Below are 22,241 nucleotides of genomic sequence, written 5' to 3' on the forward strand. Positions count from 1 at the left end.
TGAATTATCCTATGAACCTGTAATTTCTCAATTATTCAAGACAATGAACAAAGCAGAAGGGAGTTTAAAAACAAGATAATCATTATGTTTAAATAGAAGGTTCTCCAGTGACTTCAATAGAACTGTATCATGTTACACCAGCTGAGGCTCCAGTTCCAAGAGCAATAGAAAAGTTATAAATCATCATGGTCCACACACAAATCTGACTTAATAGGGAGGTGAAACAGTTACAAAAATAAAAAAAGAAAAAGAAAATATTTGTTACTATTATAGAGCTAGCCTTCTAAAGTACACGTTATAAAGACTATAGGAGACGTACTAATTGCCCTATGCAATATGGCAGTTGCCATCTTTCTGTAGAAAAGATTTTGGTCTCTATAAAAAGCTGAATGTTTCAGAAATAGTTTTACAGACCAGCTTCATTTCCATTACATTTTGCAAGACACATAATAACTGTGTGCTGAATGCGTGGCAATTTCTTCTATTGCATTTTGCAAGACACCGTAATAACTGTGTGCTAAATATATGGCAATTTCCTGGGAAACCACTTTTCACTGGACAAGACTTTAACCATGCCAGGGTATGTACCAGCACATTGCAGCAAAGCAATGTCCATGCTACTATGGCCACGGCATTTATCGGATACAGTATCACCTGTATAACTCATCTGTCTTGCAAATCTGTCCCAGAAGGCTGTGTTATATTCATAATAACCTTAACTTCCGTCAGCGTCATTCTAAGGAGTGTTAATTTTAAAACGAATGTTATTACATTGGATTACTGCTTTGAACGTAGGTCTTTGGATCAGGTGCAGTTTGGGTAAGTCTACATCAGTGAATCTGTGTGGATCAGGGTGTACTTTTGAACAGAATCTCTCATTCCTTCCCTATTTACCTCACTTTGGCTTGCGTTGCAAGACAGCCTCAGAGTAGATGATCTGTATCATCTCGTTTGGATGAAATTAAGCCAGAGGACACACTTCAGAGCTGGTATGAAGGAACCTCCCCACAAACGTTTACAGGGTGGCCACAGGGTTTTGCTCTGCAGATACCCTTGCTAACGTAGGCATAGCCTTTCTCTAATTTAATCCTATTTTGATCACTCTCATCTGCCAAAATAAGCTGAGAGAGAAACACTTCAAAACCATTTATTTGTGACTGCTTTCCATGCTTCTCTCTTTCCAGCATGGTTATAATGTAATTTGAATGTGTTCAGCCTAGTGTGTACATGTACATGTATGTGCCTTTGGGTATAGAAGCCCGAGGAAGCAGGATTTGCTGTTTAAAGAAGCAAGCACTTCACACATGTGCTCAGTTTTTCATGGACTTCTATAGTGTGCATACTTACAGTGAATGCGTGGTTTATTCTGTCAATGATCTGTGGTTAATATTCCCTATGTACCTGTTGGCATGATATACTGTAATGACCTCATAATAAAGATAAAAACCCAGCATAAATGCAGAAAAGCAAGGAATTTTGGAGGTAAGACTTGCATTTTATCCTTCACTCTTCCTTGTAGTGGAACTTTATGAAACAACTACATACTACTTTCTTCAGGCACAGGTAAATAAAAAAGCATGACAGGAATATAAACAGTGAAAATTGTGTGTGTTCTGACAGGTTCCCGTATTTCCTCAGAATTGACATATTTTCTGTCATTTTGCAATTTCCCAAATGTTTTTGTTGGAGTTTTGTCGTTTATCTCAATGATAACTGTACCATTTCGTACTGAGCCCGGGCTGAAATAATTTGATACATTTTGAAAAAAAATTTCTAGTTGGTGGTTCACACTACTGAAGAACACGTTAATAAAAGAAGGATGTCAGACCATGTATCACCACTTAATACTGAGTTGTGATGCCTGTGACATAAATGCCATGAAAGAGCTGTGGGTTTTTTGTTATTTGTTTTGGAGTTTGGGGGGTTGGGGTTTTTTTGGTTGTTGTTTGTCTTTTTTTTCAGCTGGAGAAACAGCAGCACACTTTAAGGCAAATCTTACTTAAGGTTGGTTTGTTTTGTATTCCCCTGTCACCTATAGAGCTAGTTCTCTGGCTTTGTGTTACATTAAGCAAAACATAGGTTTACTTATTGATTATTGGCATAAAAAGAGGATTTGGATACCAGGATCTACTAGTGAGTACTCCTGAAATCATGACTTTGCAAATTGATCTTAAATGCCTTGTTTTCTGTTTCTGTGACCTAGCAGCCTTACTGCAGTTTTGAAAAGTAATGAGCAAAATGCCAGCTGAAATCCAACAGCTCTACAGATGCCCAGCATTTTCCAAAACCTGTCCCAAATCACATTACTTATATTGAGTTAGGATCTTCGTGTCTGATCTTCTTTTACATAACTTTCCAGCTCACCTCTGTGCCTGATTCCCCACCATATAACTTACTTGCTGAAAGCAAAATACATTGATGTTCTTTCTAGCTCCTTTACTAGATCTGATGCTGTTGAACATCTGACTTCTGACCTATTAGGAAAAGCTTCCAAATTCCTGGAAGGGAATTTGGTTGAAAGATTCCCACTAAGTGCTCACACAATGCTTTGAAATTTTACCTATGAATGATTAGACAGTGGTTAGATGAATAAAAGAAAATCTAAATGTGGTGGGATTTCAATTCCCTACAAGATACTATTTATAAATTATTCTGTATTATATTCAAGTCATTCATAGACCTTTGGTGCAAAACTAATTTTTCTTCTGCTGAAATAATAGAGAATATTCTACCTTTTTCTGCAATAATAGAATTCTAGAATCAGTTACTTGGAAACATCATTTCTAGAACAACCATTTCTATCTTTCAACAAGTTTTCATGGGAAGAAGTTGATTCCCTGAAAATATAAGGTCACAGAATATTGTTTCGGCTGTTTTTTTTTTCAACTTAAATCTCTGAAAACTTTCAAAACTTAAAAAACGTTTAGTTCTACATTTTGAGATGAAAAATTTGAATTCTTTTAGAACAAATGCTTTTTCTATGCTGCACAATAAATGAAGGAAAAAGACATTAATATTACTGTCAGTTCTGTGTAGGAAATTAAAGTTATGAAGATACACCAAGCTGAATGATCATACTTTAGTACTTCTTATAATGTCAGAATCATTCAGAATTTCCTATGCTTGACATTAATTCAGCCCATGAAAATCTGACCTGAATTGGAATAACAAAGAATTGCTTCAGTTCACCCAGAAATTAAAAGGCAAAACCATGCAGAATAGGGGTACAATAAGTAGAGACCTATATCCCTAGGAGTGCTGTGCAAGGCTCTTTCCACAGCTAAACTATTATTTTCTCATTGATGCAATGAGAAAATTTGCCCTAACTTTATCTTTTCACAGAATATTTGGGGAAGAAACTAAAAGCCTTTGTTCTCAGGGAAATGTAAGAGCTGCTATTACAACAAGCCACTTACGGAGTATCTTGGTGGGAAAAGGGCCCTTGTACAATGTCCTCGTCCACAAATCCAAACGAAAGTCTGGCATAATACATTTCAGAATGAGGATGCTGAATTGCCCAGCTACTTCAGCAGAACAAATCAGGATGCATACTTCCATTCTGTGTATCAGGATCAGAGAGATCAGTGCTGGAGAGAAAGAAGGAATAACACAAACTCTCTGCACTGAGAAAAATGAGGTGGGGAAACTCATTTCTGAAAGTCTGCTGAAGAAAATTCAGTGTTCTGTTCTTTTTGTCAGAAGATAAATTTTCTTATTTTTAGATATACTTGATTATTTTTATGTTTTTAAGAGAAAACAAAATCTTTCAGCAGGGAAAATACATGTTTGCATTTGCAGAGCAAACATAGTAGCATATGTTAACACTGACAAACACCCTCAAGTCACTGCAGGGCAGGTGGAATACAACAATGATAAATATCTGATATCAGAGATACTAGGCTCAATGCAAAAGGAGAAATACCCTCTAAAAGGATGTTATCTAGGATAGAGTAGCAGATAGACCTGATTATTCACAAGTGATAAAAGTTCCTCCTGCTACAACATGCATACCAATAACAGATACTTAAAGGGTCTGTCTAGGAGTAACAGGGTAGACTTCCAAATGCTCTAGGACACTTGTGGTCTCAACTGGAGTTGCTGTATGTCAACAAGTGGAATTATGCTCATTTTTAAACAAATGCTAAGCTATTTAAAGCTTCAAACATGCATCCACTTTCCAGTGTTCTCCTTTATCATTATTTCCCACTTCTTTGTGATATTGTTGTAACTGTTGAAACATTAATACATTTACCTTGAATCGATTCCCAAATAAAAGTCTGATTGCAAATGACAGCAAGAGATTTAATTTTAACACACATGTCAGCAAGGAGAAAAATGAGCCAAAAAAGATATTACAGGTTGCATGTGATGTTACTCATAAAGGCAGACAACAACAGACAAGCAGAAATCACCCAGCTAAGGAAACAGTAGCAACTGAAAAGAAATGGGTAATAGAGAGAAAGGAGTTGGAGAAATTACTAGCAAAAAAGAAGTAAGGGTGTTTAAAAGGGCTTATACATATCACATTATTTCAGTGCTCAGGCATTTTTACCAGAGCTTTAAGGATGCTGGGACATTATTCATGTTTATTTCATCTCTGAACATCCATAACTTAAATTCCTGAGCTCCCCCAACTGACTTTTGATTTTCTACAGAGACCCAGCCTATCAAACAGCAAAGGGTTTCCATCTCCCTGCCACCAGTCCTAAGTGACTCTTGGAGGATAATCAGTTGACAAAATATGCATTTGTAACGCAGCCTTCAAGAGACTCATAACTTGAGCCTCCACAAAGCCAGGGGAGGGGAGTGATCTGGCAGGATTTGATTTCACAGCACTTGAAGGACATACATCTCCATCCGGCAGTGCCGGTGCTGAGTCACACGATTCCTCTCCTCAGCATCGGCTGCGTGCAGCTCTCAAGGCAGAGCTGCTTGCAGGCAGCGTCATTTCAACTAGCACAGAGATCTCTGCTATCATTTCTAAGCCAGAAAAGGCCACATCGTTTTAAAGAACCAGTCATCTTGATATTTTTCAAGGGTTTGGGGGCGAGGTGGTGGGTGGGAAACCAAACCAACAAACTAGTTTGCAGGCCCGTACTAAGAGGCTAATACAGGATAAGTGAGGTCAGCAGAGATTTATGGTTAGATCTGTTGCTCTTCAGATTTTGAGGATCTGAGTAGACATCAATAAACTCTATTTGCAGAGTGAATATGCATTTGACATCATTTTAAGGCAGGAGAAGCTGGCTTTGTACCAGGCTGGGACAGTCTGATCTCGGTGACCTAATGGTGGCCTTTGGGTAGAGCCCTGCCGTTAAGTCTCTGTGAAGGTCTTTCCAAGAGAGGCAACCAGATGCAACCACTGCCAGGGAAACAGATGCCAAGCCACAGCCTTTTCCCTCCTTGCTGGCTGTGCAACAAGTTGAATTATGGTACAACAGGTACAGTATGTCCTGAAAAGTTCATCTCTCATCCTAACTCAGACCCTCAGCTGTAGAGCAGAGTTGAGCCTTAAATTACTATTGCCAGCATAAAAGTCATTGCCACCACTGCCTCTAATTCTCACTCACTACAGGTCCCGGTTCCTACACACAGACCAAAATTAAAGATGACTAAGCTCTACCTTTACCCTTCAGGAAGCAAATCTCGGGATAACCACCAAGACAAAGTGACACATCAGGCAGAAATCTGGCCTGCCAAGGCCAGCACTAAATACATCCTGGGGATAAACAGAGGCCTGCCTCTGCTCTCCAGAGCTATCGACCGACCGCTTCGCAGCAGCACTGAATCCTCCCTTACTGGAACAGCCTAGCTACTCACAAGTGGGGTTAGAAAAGCCTTTCACACCAGCCTGCCGGGCATCCTCCCCAGGGAGTAGGGTCAAGGTAAGGGACTTCCGTGCTAGTGTTCCTCTAGAAGTTGCCTTCAAATGTAATGATGGAATTATGCCCTTATGGGTATTTTGATTCTCCCAAAAGGGGAAAAAATAATCCAAAGTGTAGTTTTGCTGTTTTCTACTATGTCAGCTGGCTGCTCTCTGCAATATCAGAAGCAGCTGTAGTTCTTAATGGTGTGTGAAGTTTGGGTCATTGTCCTGCTGGTCCCATGGCAGACAGACAAATTCAGAATCTGTTCTCTCCCCTCTCCTTCACTTTTTTTTTTTTTTTCTTTCTCTGAACAGCTTGACTGGCAGACTAAAGAATAATCCTGTTCACAGTCAATGTGCAGTAACAGGGATGAAGAAAAAACAGACTTACAAAGCTTTCATCTGGGTCAGGACATATCGATACCATACTTAAAGATATACACTCTGCATGCTTGTGCAGAGATAAATGTTTCAACTGTTCAACTGTAGGCTTTAAAAAAATAAAAACAAAAATTTAAAAAAAAACCCACCACTCCCATGACACAGTTACTGAACTATTAGACTATGTGAAACAATTTCCACCCACAACATTTGCTTTCTTCACAGGTTCTGAAGTGTTGCAAACTTGTCAAAAAAAAAAGGGGGGGTTATTTTCACTAGTTCTGAGTGCCCAAAGAACAAGATAAAGCCACTGCAACAAACTGTGCCTGTCACAGTGTCAGAAAAAGGGGACCACCCTTTTAAGTCATAACCATCTCTTCCTGCCACTGATGCACTCAGCTTTTTGGGACAAGACATCTTTTGTGTCCCTCAGAGTGTTTTCTATACTGGATCTCCAAACCTGTTTCATTAGTGGGCATAAACACCATGGATTTTCCCTCTCACCAATGTCTTCTCGTCCAATAATGACAAGGCGGATCTTTTTGACAATGACATCAAGGGAATCCAACAAGTTCAAATCCCACAGTCTTCAATTTCCTGTAGAATGCTGGATATGAGGGACTTGTTTCATTACTTTTTATCACAGTTCCAATTATCATTAATGATAAAAAATAGTATAAAACCAGAGATGGTTATAAAGAAGATAACTTTACTAGCCCAGCTTATAAATGTCCTGAACCAGCTTTTCAGAAGCCTTAATATCAGCCTTGCATAGCATGTATTATAATACACTTGTATTATGCATTTACTTTTACTATAAACCCAAAGTTCTAGGAGTAAATTCAGCTCTTGCTTGTGTATGTGTGTGTATGCACAACTCATCTGGTTTGAGTGATTCTGAGCCTGCTTATATTAGGCTTAAATTCAGTCCATAGACGTTTTTCCAGGCGTTAAACTGGGGTTTTTGGTAGAGTCACAGAATCACAGAAAAGTTTAGGTGGGGAGATAATTCTGGAGTTCATCTGGTCCAACCTTCTGTTGAAATCAGGCCCTCATATCAGGTTATGCAGGTACCTGTCCAGCAGTCTCTACTATTTCCAGTAAACAGAATCCTACTTCTCTGTGCAACACATTACAATTGGTTCTCATGGCTGAGATTATTTTTTATACCCTATACTAAGATGGAAGTTCCCCGACAGTCTTCATGCCTGTTGGCTTTGTCATGTCACCATAAACTTGTGAAGAGAGCACTTCCGTCTTATCTTTAATTACCTTTTAGAGATTGGAAAACTGATTAGTGCCCCACAAAGCCTTCTCTTCTCTAGGTTGAACAAACCAGATTTTTTCATCCTTCCTTCATATATTGAGTTCTCTAATTCTCTAATCATCTTGGTGACAACTCCACTGAACCCTGTTTAATTTTTCAAAATCTCTCCTGAACTGGAGGATCAAAACTGGACACAGTATTCCAGCTGTGGCTTATCAAGTGCTAAGTAACTTGAAATAATCACACCCCTTGACCTCCTGGCTGTACTGCAGCCCAATAGACATTCTGCTTTGATTACTGCAAAGCTGCACTGTTGGGTCATGGCCAGCTTGCTGTCTACTGAGGCTCCAGGTCTTCCTCAGCTGCACTACACTCCAACTAGTCAGAGCACAGTCTGTATTGCTGCTTGGGATTATTCCATACCAGATGCAGAATTTCACATTTATCTTTTTTAAAAACTTGCTGGCTCAGCCTTTTAGCCTGTCAAGGTCTTATGGTGGCTTTTCCTTCTTACATTCTACCTCTTCTCCCAGTCTTGTATCATCTGCAAGCTTGGCACAGATGCATTCAAGCCTTTTATCTAGATTGTTTATAAAGATACTGAATAGTATCAAACCCAGTGTCAACCCCTGAGGAACTCCACACATAGCCAGTTGCAAATTTAACTTTGAACCATTAACCATCAACAACTTTGAGCCTAACAGTCTAACCAGTTCTCCATACAACTTGTTGCCCTTATCTAATTCATATTTTACCAGGCTGTAAAGTATGGTAAGTTACTTTACAAGTATGTGTGGGAGACCATGCCAAATGCCTTGCTAAGTTTAAGGTAGATGATGTCCAAAATACTACCATCCTTCATTGACCAAATGATTTCATAATACAAGACAATGGGGAACAGTTTACCCTTGGTAAATCTGTGCTGGCTTTTCCCAGTCATCTTCTTGTCCTTCATGTACCCAGAAAGAGCTTCGATGAGGACCCATGCTGCATTTTTTTCCAGGAACTGAAATGAGGTTGACTGGTCTGTCTTTTTGCAAATCATCTTTTTTGCCTATTTTGTAGGTAGGTGTAGTGTTTGCTCTTTTCCTGTCATCTGGGACTGCCACAATCGCCAAGACCTTCTTACAAAGATAGAAAAGAGCTTTGCAAAGTTGTCAGTAAATTGGACACCATTGGGTGCTTTCTGTCACATCTTATAGACTTGTGTATATTCAGTTTTTAGAGAAAGTCTGTAATTTGACCCTGCTGTACTATCAGTGATCTGCCATTTGCTTTGCCATTGCTTCCTGATGTGGGAGCTTGGGACTAACTTTACCTGTTAAGACCAAGGCAAAGGCAGCATTGAGCTTGTCAGCCTTTTCTGTGTCATTTGTGACCTAACTTGCCAACTCCATTCAGCAGCAGGCCTGCATATTCCTCACACTTCTGGTTGCTACTAACATACCTATAAGGACCCTTCATTCGTTTCTTGCCATATCGTGAAGGCAGCCTCTGAAAGTCTTCTAACACTACCAAAATCCTTCGGCCTCCAAAGCAGACTCTTCTGGGATTCTTCCTAACAGCTCCATGAGTCAAGCTGAAATCTGATCCCATGAAGTTCTGGGTCTTTTTTCTGCTACTTACCTTCCTCTGTCTCTTAAGATGTTAAACTCTACAATTACATGGTCACTGCAGCCCAGGCTGCTGTTGAAGGTCATAATAATAATAATAGTAGGTATTATAGGTATCTACAGGCCATACAGGATAATAATAGCATATAGGCCTACAAGATACTAATACCTATCTACAGGCCATAAAATCAGATGTAAATTCTTTTTCTGGCTACCTTTATAAGGCAAGTTTAATAGGATCATTATGTACTGGATAATATGGGCCTCATCCTTCTTCCTATGATCTCAGTAGGAGTCTTCGGTTAAAGATCAGTCTGCAGGAAAATTTGCAATTAGTTACATGAACTGCATGACTGTGCACAACCTATCTTTCCCACACTCCATATTTTGAACTAAAAATTATTTCTCTGCAAAAATCAGAAGAAAGCAAATTATGCATTTTTAACAATTATGAACTACTGGGCAGAGTGGAGAAGAGATATCAAGATTTTTCAGAAATTCTTGAAAAAAATCTTGATTTCACTACAGCCAAAAGAAAAATTCTTATGAACCATTCTGGAGCCAGGATGCTCCCTGCCCTGACAATATTACAATGTTCAAAAAGTTGTGTAAATTCTAAAGGCTACATCCTGTCCCGTGTTTAAATTGAATCCCTTTGAATTAATCTAGATTATTTATAAGCACAGTAATATTTATGACACACACAGGTGACACACAAGTTCCTGACTGCAAGTTTATCTTTCACCTAGGAATGTCTGAACACCAATCTTTGGATTGCAGAAGTTTTCATCTAGGAAATGCTTTGCTTGCCATTGTACCTCATTTAAACAACTGGGATTATTTCTAAGAACAATTATTTACTACAAGAGAACTATGATGACACCAAATCAGCTAAAACAAAGAGAGGCCTTCATATAACAAAAAAACATCTTTAGCCGATGCCCTTCCAAATAATCTGCCTTGACTTTAACAAAAACTCCTGTGAATCTGAAAAAGTAGACAGCAGGATACTTTCATATACTAAGAATTTGCATTTTTTTGTCATTCTCTCTGTCACAATCATTTCCAAAGTCTAGAGTTTAAAGCAAATCTCAACATTGTTCAATAAGACTTAGAAATTAAACAGTTACTGTGCTTTGCAGACTCCCTTGATTGAGTTCTGCAGGTGGAAATTGAGGACTGGTGCCGAGTCTGTGATTTCTAAATAACAAAAACAAGAACTGGTTATCTCAGAATGTCTTTCCAGAAAAAATGCACTTTTCTCTTCCAGAGGGTGGCAACAACAGGATTTCTAGTCCTAATCCTTTCTGTTTCTACATTTTACCTGGTAATACTACACAGTTTTGAGACATTTCAAGAACTTTTCAGAATTAAAAGCCTTCTGCAGTAACATCTTCCCTTATGTTAACTTCTGACCTAACATAATAGCTAAAAAATAAAGGAAAAAAACGCTAACTTATTTAGCTACAGTCACTGCTGTTTTGTTACAGACAACTCTACCAGATCCCACAAGAATATTTGTACTTTTTCTTGGTATCTTTCCTAAAGTCTCAGATCCCAGAGTCAAGTGAAAACTTTCAGTAGAAAGTAAGCGTTAAGAACAGAACATATGTGAATTTTTTTAAAAGCTGAGAATATTTGAAGTAGTGTCAGGATTTTATGATGCTTGGCTCATGCTTTTTGAAGCTTACAGTTGGCAATATACACATTCACATTGCCAAAACTTGTAGCAATATTGCTGTCCTCATCCTGCTCTCAGCAAAACACTCGGAGTCAGAAAATTACCTTTCCTGATGCCAATTTTATTATGAAAATAGTTTTCTAGAAACAATCATATGAAATGCAAACCTAGTGCCTTATCTTCAGGCTTGATGATTCTTAGGGTGTCTTCTCTCAAGGCTCACCCTTCTCAGACTCTAGCTGCACTTACCTAGTGAACTCCAACTTTCCATTTATTGGTAATGATGCAGCTACACCTTTAGACAACGGTGTGATCCCTTTAATGTGGCAGGACACTGGAGACAAACACTGTCTAGCTGTTAAAACTGCCTTTCCATAACGCACACATTTTTCACTGCACCTGTTTTCTCAAGACAAAAATAAAAGACATTTTCCTAGCTACAATTTTTTCATATTTCATGCAATTTGTTGGAACACAATATGGGCACAACATCCTGTGCAAATTAGTCCAAAACTTGCTAAATTGTGAGGTGAAATCCTCATCATTCTCTAGAATCCGAGAAGGATGAGCCCTGAAAAAAGACACTTTAGTAACTGCTTCGTTAAGATGATGTCATCAATATTTGCACATTGGATCTCTTCTGGACATGCATAGACATGCAAAACGACAGTGATGTAGCTTTAGAGTCCTTGGGATTTGTAGTAAAGGTCTTCAATATCATTGATGTAATTAAATTACACCACTGAAACGAGAAGCTTAATTCTGCAATTCTTTTCATTAAACTTACATGATGATCCTGAAGTAATTGAAACCTGCCTCGCCCCTTTGCTATCTGTTTCCTGTCAAGTAACAACACAGACAGCAAATCAAAATTATTTTATGCTTAATATTCAGACAGCAGGTGAAAAAATTCAGCTTTCCAAATGCTGTAAATATTCAAATTCATCTTCATGAACTTCAGATCTACATGTTCCAGAAGAGGAAAAAAAGATTTTTAATTGAAACTCAGAACAATTTAACTTCATATAACAAAATATTTTTGTCTGATTTTGCATTTCCACACAGCATCATTCATCAGACAACTATACCGCAGAACCCTGCCTCTTGAGGTAGCAAGGGAGTCTGAAACAAACTCTCAGACTGGTATGAAAGCATATTTCTGAACTATACATATTAACAAGCTAATGCTTTGCACTGATTCCTTACTGAGCAGACTGTAGCACTAAAGCATTATTCATGAAGCCATGCATAGTGGTAAAAGCGATTTACCTGATGATGTGATAGGTAAGTAAATGTGTAAACAGAGTGGGAGAAAGTATTCCTTTGCTTTATGATGTCCAAAAAAAAAAAAACTTTCGGCTTATTGGCCTTTGGAAGACAGGTGATCGTAACTGTGCACGTTCCTCTGTAGTGCACATTCTACTAGAGAGAAGCACAGTTTGAACAACCTAAGTTTTCAGGACTACTCTAACTTTCATTTTGTCTGGATACTGTGAATGCTCCCACATGCTGGACAGGCACAACCAAAGAGAATAAGATGTCAGCCAAAGAAATGGGCAAAAGATGGTGCTTGCATTCCTAGGGTCAAATTTGCTTTCTTTGCTCTCACCTTGCAATACTGCATTCGCATGCTGCAGTCGGCGTTACTGCGGAGCAGTAAGGCAGAATACCCGGGACAGCCTTCAGCCAAGATGAAAAGCAGCTGAGAGAATCTATTTTCCATGCCTAATTCCTATCAAGTCTAATGAACAGAAATGATCTACTAGCCTTTTAGAAATGAGAAAGAGGGAAATAACAAACGTTGCCAGTGTCTGCTGAGCAGGGTTCATTTTCAACTAGTATGAATATTTGTCGTTTAAACACACAGTGTCCCAGAAGCTGCCAAGCTGACAATACTTTTCAATCATAAGAAAAGGGATGCCTGAAGTTTCTCTTTTCCTGAAGGGTGATATCTGTCTGAGTGGCAGACTCTGCTCTGAAACTTAAAGCATCTGCACCATCTTCTTTGCAATGTAAGATATCCATTGTGTCACTTAGAACAAGGCAGGTGGGTGCTCCTTACACCTCCTGTTAACTCGGGCAACGCTCATGTTGCCAGAGATAATTAAGACTCACAGTTTACACACTGGACTTGTGTAGAAACACACACCATCTTCTCTTTTGTTTTAACTTTGTTCCTTGGTAGCTTCCTTCCAAATATTATTGGTCATTATTGTTAAACAAACTCAGTTTATCACAGCTCTCATTTCAGGTATGCAGTTCGTAACAGACATTATAACCACTGTGACAGATAAATCTTTCTTTCAGGATAGGTCATCCCTTCTCTTGCAAAATGAGAGGATTTCTGTGATTGTCCCTCCATGGAGATGTGCACTCAAAAATCTAGTGGAGGACCATGTCTGAGCCCTGGGACAGAGCTGTTGATTGTAGATTCCACCATCGCATTGCTCAAACTTCAAAACATTCATGGACAAAAAGCTGCCCCTTCTGCCTAGCCTAGATTCCCAAGAGTGTCCCAAAACCCATTTCTATCACAGCTGGGCTCCACAGTCCCAGTCATATTCTGGCACTTGTAGGCAGGGCTTCACTGAAAATGTAGCATGATCTTGGGCTGCATCATATCTTCATGATATCCTTCTCCCAGGAAAGGGCAAAGCATTCATCCTTCTCTATCTATACCATTGTGTCCGTGTATTGTGTTTGCATGGCAAGGTTTTGGGGAGGTTACAGGGGCGGCTTCTGTCAGAAGTTGCTAGAAGCTTCCCCTGTGTCTGATAGAGCCAATGCCAGCTGGCTCCAAGACTAACCCACTGCTGGCCAAGACCGAGCCCATCAGCAACAACGTTAGAGCCTCTGAGGTAACATATTTAAGAACAGGGAAAAAGAAAACCACACAACTGCCGCTGGAGGGAAGAGTGAGAGAAACAGCCCTGCAGACACCCAGGTCAGTGCAGAAGGAGGGGTAGGAGGGGCTCCAGGCACCAGAGCAGAGATGCCTCTGCAGCCCATGGTGAAGACCCTGGTGAGGCCGGCTGTGCCCCTGCAGCCCATGGAGCTCCATGATGGAGCAGATCTCCACCTGCAGCCTGTGGAGGACCCCACACCAAAGCAGGGGGATGAACACAAAGGAGGCTGTGACCCGATGGGAAGCCCATGCTGGAGCAAGCTTCTGGAAGGACCTGAGGACCTACGGAGAGAGAAACCCAAGTTGGAGACTAGTTCCTGGCAGAACTTCTGAACTCATTGGGGAGCCACACTGGAGCAGTCTGTTCCTGAGGGACTGCATACCATGGAAGGGACCCAGGCTGGAGCAGTTCATGAACTGCACCTCATGGGGAAGACTCACATTGGAGAAGTTTTGTGGACTGTTTCCCATGGGAGGGACCCCAGGCTGGAGCAGGTGAAAAGTGTGAGGAGTCCTCCCCGCAAACAGGAAGGAGCAGCAGAGACAATTGTGATGAACTGACCACAACCCCTATTCCCTTCCCCCCCAGTGACACTCAGGGGGAAGAGGTAGAGAAAGTCGGGAGTGAAGTTGAGCCCAGGAAGAAGGGAGGTGGTGGGGAAAAGGTGTTTTTAAGATTTGATTTTATTTTTAATTATCCTACTCTGATTTGGTTGGTAATAAATTAAATTTTATTTTTTCCCTGAGTCGAGTATCTTTTGCCCATGAGAGTAATTGGTGAGTGATCTCTCCCCATCCTTATCTCAACCCATGAATCTTTCATTATATTTTCTCTCCCCTGTCCAGCTGAGGGGGGTAGTGACCAAGCAGCTTCGTGGGCACCTGGCTTTCAGCCAGGGTCAGCCCACCACACTCCTCCTCTGCATGCCCAGAGTCCTGTGGTCAGCAGTAAGCAAAGAGCTGCAGAAATAACTGTACTGCTCTTCCGCAAGATAGAGGAGCACATGTGGAATGATTGTTTTTCTGCATAAATTGTGAAAGAGCCCTCGCATTTGCTCACTGCTTGCGTGCTGCCCTCACTAGCACATGACTGACATGAAATTCTCAGTACTTTCAAGGCTGGTTCATGAGAAGTGGAAAAAAGGCTAGTGGGGGTTTTAGCCTTATTTTACTGATTTGGCAACAGAAATCCTAAAGGAGCAGGCTCATGTGGAAAACAAATTGCAGCCAGTTTACCAGCTTATTTTGTAATTTTAGGTCATTTCTCATTAGTAATTGTATGGAACCTTAATGACTATGAAAATACAGAATGAGCTGTTTTGCACGCCTCTTCCAGGTGGGCAGGTCTCTGAATTATTTCTCCTCATTAAGTAAAAAACCTTCCATTTGCTTGGCATGACAGTGACAGAGGATCTCTCAACAGCTGTTTCAAAGGCTGCTGGAAACTACAGAGCTTTCTGTATGGGAAAAAAGAGTCTATATCTCCACATTATTAGGAATTATGTGGGTAAATCCCCACTCATTGAGATAAGGGTATGCCTCATTCAGCATCAGTTTAATAGCCAGCATTTTCCTAATTCACCATAGCAACAACAACATAATGCCAAAGGAGTGAGAACAGCCTGGTAAAGCAGACTGTGTGTTGGGGATGGTAGATGAAGCAGACAACAGCTTAGATTTTACATTTGTTGCATACAGAGCTTTGCTAGCGGTCAGTGCAAGATTAGCAAAAGATAAAAGGCAAGATGATGTGGTGTGTGATAGTGCCCTTTAACTGCCTATGAGAAGTATACAGCATGTTCTTGCAACTCTCATGAGCACTACAGTTGCCCTCCAAGTGAAATATTTAGCATTTCAACATCCCAGCTGGAAATAGTACTGCAGTCTATTATGAGATCAATCAATTGTGGAGTCCCGTATTTTCTTTAGATGTAAAATAGGGAATCAAGAAAAATAAATTAATGCATTTTATTACCTCCAAAACCAGACGGAGACCTGGGTAACAGAGCTTATAATCAACTGCTGCTACAGGGTAGAATATATGAAGATGATAAACAAACAAAACCCCAAAAAATATTGCCTTACAAATGAAAACAAAGCTATGGAAAACTTGGTTTTATAGTAATATGCAGGATCACAATACACAATAGAATCTGGCCAGCATCTAATCCTCTATGAAATATCTCGGAAGATGTTATGCTTTGTTACATTCAGCTGCATACTCCATTTTGCACAGTGTACATCTGTCTCTGAGATTTTGTGCCCTCACATGGACATAACTATGGAACCCTGCTTACATCACTTAATGAAGCAAATATAAAATCTGGAAGAAATTCCAGGTTGTAAGCCCATACACTTGAATGTCACCAGGCTGTCACCTTAAATATTTAGTACTCAGAATATTCTACCCTCTCTGTCTCACTCCCAAAGAAATTTTTTTCTCTATAACCAAGTGCAATTTTTTGTAAAATTGTATGCCTCAAAATATCCTTTCAGAACCACTAAAACCATTGAAAGAAGACAACATCAAGCACAAACAAGAGTGATAAGATTGTACCGTAAATTAATACAAAATGTCAAGTCACTGAACAGACCAGATCAGTTCCATCACAGTGGTATGAGATCCATCATCATGTTCAACTAACTTGGAAGACAGGTAGCAATATGATGACCAAAACAAATCTTAACAAATTAAAGAGTGAAAAAAATATGAGAATAAATGCAATGTTGTAAAGCAAACTATGTACAACTCTAAGCAGGTAAGTGAAATACCTTATTAACATGTGAGACACTTGGAAATAAAAAAACTTGAGATTTTTGCTTCCTGGCAATTGTCTTACACTTAGTACTTACATCATTCCACGTTAAATTTATGCTGAATTCTACTGACCTCACGTATAATCAAGGCAGCATCAGTGAAAGCTATTTTATCTTAATAAAATAATTTCTTTATGGTCTGTGATAACACAGCCAACATTAGGTGGTCACACCTGTTTACCTGTAGCTATTCTGTAACAGTAGATCATCATGTCTTGAATGGTATGCGTCTCTAAATACTTTCTAAAGTTTGCATGATTATACACACTAAGCTAGCACCCAAGATGCACTTATTCTATTGACAAACAAAAGGTGTCCTTGGGTATTCTTAGCGCATGAAGTAAGAATGATTCACAAAAAACCCAGAAATTCTTAGTTGCCCTTTCAGTCACAGAAACTAGATGAAGGACTCAGAACTTGAAGAAGTCTTTTTTTTTTTTTTTTTAAATCGTATCTATACCTTTTACTCCTCACGTGTAATTGCAAAGGCAATTACAATTTTCCTCCTTTGTGTTTTCAACTCGGGTATGAGCAATATGTGATGATGGGTTAAATTCAGGGCTTGGTTGTGGGGTTTTTTTACTTCATCTCTAATTTCTTATAGCTCCTCTTTGTATTACTCAGAGACAGCACAACAGTGGATAGAAGATTAGAAATTCTGCACTTCATAAATATCTATGACACGTTCTATGTGGTTTTGTTTAAACTATCTTGATCTCATAGAAGCAGGTGCTACGTTTGTCCTATTGTCAATCCGACCATACTAACAGCAGGTAAATTTGGCTTTTCAGACAGGACTAAAATACAACAATAATACATACAAATCTTACCCTTCTTTCAACACTTGTGAAACTTCATCATCCTCCTCTTCTCAAGAAGTCCTAAGACTTTCAGGAAAGGAAAAAAAAACAAAACGCACACGCATTCAAAGGAGCACAGCTGACTTAATAGCTTCCTCTTCCAAGCCTGAGCCTTTCTAAGCAGTCCCAAAAGGTGCCCTTTTGGATTCAAATAGTATGACTAATAATTGACATATACGTCTCAGAATCTGCTTTGCCCATTAAGCTATAGTTAGCTTTCCCTCCACCTCAAACACAACAGTCACCTTTTCTTAATGATCTCATTCTACAGGCAAACCTATTTGCCTTATCTCTCATTCCTTACGTAGCCTTTAACTGAGGTACAGTAAGCAGCCCAATAGCGTTGTGGTTAGCACGCAGCACGGACATGTTTGTTCCTCTGTTCATTTAAGCTTATTGAGGCTTGTATTAAAGAGCTTTTAAAGATAATTGAGAAGCTCGACCTTTTTGTTTACCCAAGTCCTTGAAAAATTCATCTTCCCTTGACTTTAATCTGGTCAACCTTTGATGTTAATTGTTAACCTTCTTGTATTTATCAACAGCTCAAAATCCACATTACTACAGAGAAGCAGCAAGCCTCTGCTTAGTCTGTGCACGTGCTGGAGGGAGGGGGACAAGGGTGAAAGGAGAAGCTTTATTGAACCAATTTCCACCAACAAATCCTTTATACTTGAAGGATTTTCCCTTACCACAGGATATTTGGACAAGTTACTGCCCAAAAAGTGTGTTGTAAACATGTAGGTGTTTATAGACCAGGAAATATTTAATTACTGGGAGAAAGACAGATAAAAAGATGCAGTTTCAAGGAAAAAGAAAGTGCTGTTTACTTTACATTTGCCTCTTTCTTAAGGTTTTTGCATATATAAGCATTCCCTTGGTGGGGTGATTTTAAGTACCTTCCTTTCCCACAGATGTCTTCACAAGTCACAGGGGACCGGCAATAACATGGCACATCCTCATCCCATTTAGGCTGATTTCAGGCATCTGCATTGACACCAAAAAGAGCACCTCATTTGTTCTGCTGTCCCAGTGGCTCGGGGTCCAAGCCTCATACAGGACACACATGTGACTTCAGCAGTTGTTTCTGCACCGACACTTGCTATGGCCCCAAGGGTTCTCCTCCCGGTGAGGCACTGCAAGGGCTTCTCTGCGGGCTGAGTCCTGACCACCAAGTACTTCAGGTAATTGTAACTGATACCGTTATGTTGAAGTTACCTGCAGTAACATGGAGCCGGCATGGGTGAATTTCTAGCACAAAAAAGAAAAGAAGAGTGCTCTTAGGATTGACCAGTCATGTTCCACTAATCAGTTAGAAATCGAGGTGCCGGACAGCCACAACGTTTGTACTGGTGGCCCCCTGCGCTGAGGGGCTGATTGTCTAGCAAGCAAGATCAATGACTTGTGGCTCCTTCCTTTGACATTCACCGAGTCTTTTCACTCTGTGCAGAATAAAGTTACCCCTGAGAAGAAACCAAAGTCAGTTCATGCTTGCCCCACACAAAGTCAGCAGCCTATGCAAAGTCTCATAGACATCACAATGTCTGTCTAAAGGTCCAAATAACAGGATCCAAAATATCCTGGAAAATATGAACAAAGGGTATCTCTGCTGGACCCTAGGGAACCACATATGTGTAACTATGTTTATTATTATTTGGTTTATTTTTACAAAAGTCGGGAAAGGTGATAGGGGTGAAAGGGAAATGCTAATTGCAGCACTCTCAAAAAGTCCTTCTCGAGGTTCCAAAAAAAGGAGCCAGATTCTCTTCCCAGGTTCAAAGCACCCTCACTGTGCTGGACCAACTGAGTAGCACAGTTTGAAGTTGAAAAGAGGGATAGCGTGGCTGCTGCTCTTTGAAGAGTGAAATAAGAAAGTAACATTTAAGAAGCTCGGAAAGGACTTTTAGAAATATACACCTTTTTCTGAGAGAAAAAAAAAAATTGTAGATTTTTAAGTGGTAGAAGTGTAATGAAAAGTGGGAAAAAATGTTTTATGAAACTTCATTTTGGTGATCTATTTTCTATGAATAAAACCTTTTTCTCCCTCATTATTCCTCCCACCCAGGAAAGAGGTTCTGTGGCAGAACTGATAAAAAAGTCAAATCCCTGTACTGATGGTTGTGTTTTTAAGCATTGCATATGCTTGGCAATGACAAATTGTTTTTTAACAATTAAAATTGCAGGTTTACACATACGTGCATATATAGGATGTGTATATGTGATTGTAGAAAGGTATGCACACAAATATACACACTTATACAGTATAGATACACATACTGCATACCTGTTTAACAGACTATACATGTGCATTAGTATCCCTACATGCATATTAAGTGGAACAAGTTTAGACCTTAGACCGTAGTACACGTATTTCACTTTACATATGCAAATAAAACCATCAGTTTAAACCTGTATTTAACTTTACATACACAAGTAAAACCATCAGTTTAAACCTGGACAGCAGTAAGCGTGCATAATTTCCTTCTAGAGGTCAAAGCTTTACTTAAGATTTATGTGCAGAATTTGCTTCCAAGCCCAAATCAGCACAAGAGAAATCATGAGCCGGCCCCATGTATTCCTCTACCCCCCTGAAAAGGGGGAGCATCTCCTACAGTCACAAACATAATGAGAAATTGTCTCTGGTATTTTAGAAATCTGTTAATAAAAAACTAATTGTCCAGTGCTGATCATCACAGCTAGGAAATGTTACTGCTAAACCAAGTACTATTTTCCTTTGTATCCTAGTACTTTTGCAACATTAAGAATATTACTGAAAATGGTCAGAAACATGTCAGACCAAAAAATCCAGCCAGCCCAGCACCTTGTCTCTCATGGTGGTAAACAAAACAAAAAACAAACACACACAGACAAAAACAAAAAACCAAACAAACAAAACCATAAAAACCCACAAATCAAAACCACACACCTAACAGTAGAATAAGCACATATTTATTTTGTTTTAATCTTTGCCATGATAACATTTGTTTTAGGGTCCCTTCCATGCATGACTCTCAAGAGTACAGCCTGGATTGTCCTGCTCTGATATCACTGCACATTGTTTTTTACAGATGGAAATCCACAGCGACAAGACCAGGTTGTACAGAGTTTAATAAGCAGTGCAAAAGAAGGGCGGGAGCTGAATTTATCTCTGGACAAGAGACTCTGCTTTAGAGCAGGATCATGCCTTCTGCCAGGCATGGACAATTTGTGAGACAGAGGTGGGTGTTGAGGACCTAACATACCTTGCCTTATCACAGAGGAAGCCCCCAAAAAGGAGCAGTTGGAAAGAACACAGGCCACAGGAAAGAAAAGCACAGGATAAGGGAGCACACATGTGATCCTGCTTCTTTGCATATTTGATGATCAGCCACCACAACTGAGCCAGCATGGAGGGAAAAATACCCTGCTGCTGATTTTGACCTAAAGCTGATTACTCTCCCACGGGCTATGATGAGATTGGGAAGCATATCCAAGTTTCCCAATTTTGTCTCTTTTCTACTCCCAGAGGGATGTGATTAGGCAAATACCCCTCAATCAGGGTCAGTTTTACTGCTAGAACCCATCCTAGTATGAGAACACACCATGTTAATATTTCCGCTGGAAATTTTAAAATTTGAGAAGCTGTAAATGAAAGCCAGCTCTGAATTTCTTCTACGTGACAAATTTCACCTTGTATTGCTGCCCTGGGCTGGATGCAAGCACAGAATCACAGAATGGGTGAGGCTGGAACAGACCTCCAGAGGTCATCTTGTCCAACCTCCCCAGTTCAAGCAGGATCACCTAGAACTGGTTGCCCAGGACCATGTCCAGACAGCTTTTGAGTATCTTGAAGGAGTGAGACTTTACCACCTCTCAGGCCAGCCTGTTCCAGTGATCAGATTGGTAGGAGTTACATGCACACGTGACTAAGTGGGAGGAAAACATGAGACAGAGGATCTAAGAGTCCTGGACCTCCCCTTCCCTTGCCATGGGTTTGTGGTTTGCAGCCTGTGACTCCATACCCAGAAACTGCTGCTTGTTATGGCTATTCCCAGCCCCGGCTATTTTTACACCTCTCAGTCCAAACTTGTATGAATCACTCAAAATACTTCTCAGCCCCCACAGTCAAAACATATATAAGCTGACATGCTCTGAAAACGTAGTGTCATTGTTTTAGCAGATATGACTCCCACACAGAAGTTGCCAGAGGAAACGAGGTGAATGGTCAGCACAGACTTCTATCCCAACTCACAGAGTAAAGGGAAGCAAGTGGTTCCAAACAAAGGATAAAAGCCCTTCAGTAGACAATCGGGCAGAACTATCCCACTGTGGGCAATCTCTTGCCAGTTTCAGGCAGCCAGTGACTGGTTTATGCCCTTGGAGCGCATGGACTCATCTCCCTTATGAATTTTTAGCCCAAGTAGCAAAACTGCAGGTATTTTTATTTGTGACGTCCAAGGCTGAATCCTCATTTCTGTGGTACTAAATTCACTGTCTCAGCTGTAAAATCCTTCAGACTCTGGGGTTTTTTGGTGCAGAGACCATGCTTTCTTTTAGATATGAATGAGACAGTGCTGAGTGGAAGCACATGTTGCTTGGAAAGGCAATGTCAAATGTAGTAACACTGTGTTTTGTACTGATATTTAAAGACATCAGATTTGTTCAAGACAATTCCCCTCCTTATTACCTGCACCACGGTACAGCTTTCTGGTGAACTACCCTCTTGACTTGAAAAAAAGAGAAAAACAGAATGCAGGAAAATTCGTTGTGTCTTCACAGGGAAACAGAGGGAGTCACACAGATAATCTAAGAGTCTTGGGTAGCAATCTTGCATGTTTAACAAGGTATGACCAGGGCAACGTGCCAGTATAGCGA

This window comes from Phaethon aethereus (genome assembly GCF_964289735.1).
Source record: "Phaethon aethereus genome assembly, chromosome: 2".
Taxonomy (NCBI): Eukaryota; Metazoa; Chordata; class Aves; order Phaethontiformes; family Phaethontidae; genus Phaethon; species Phaethon aethereus.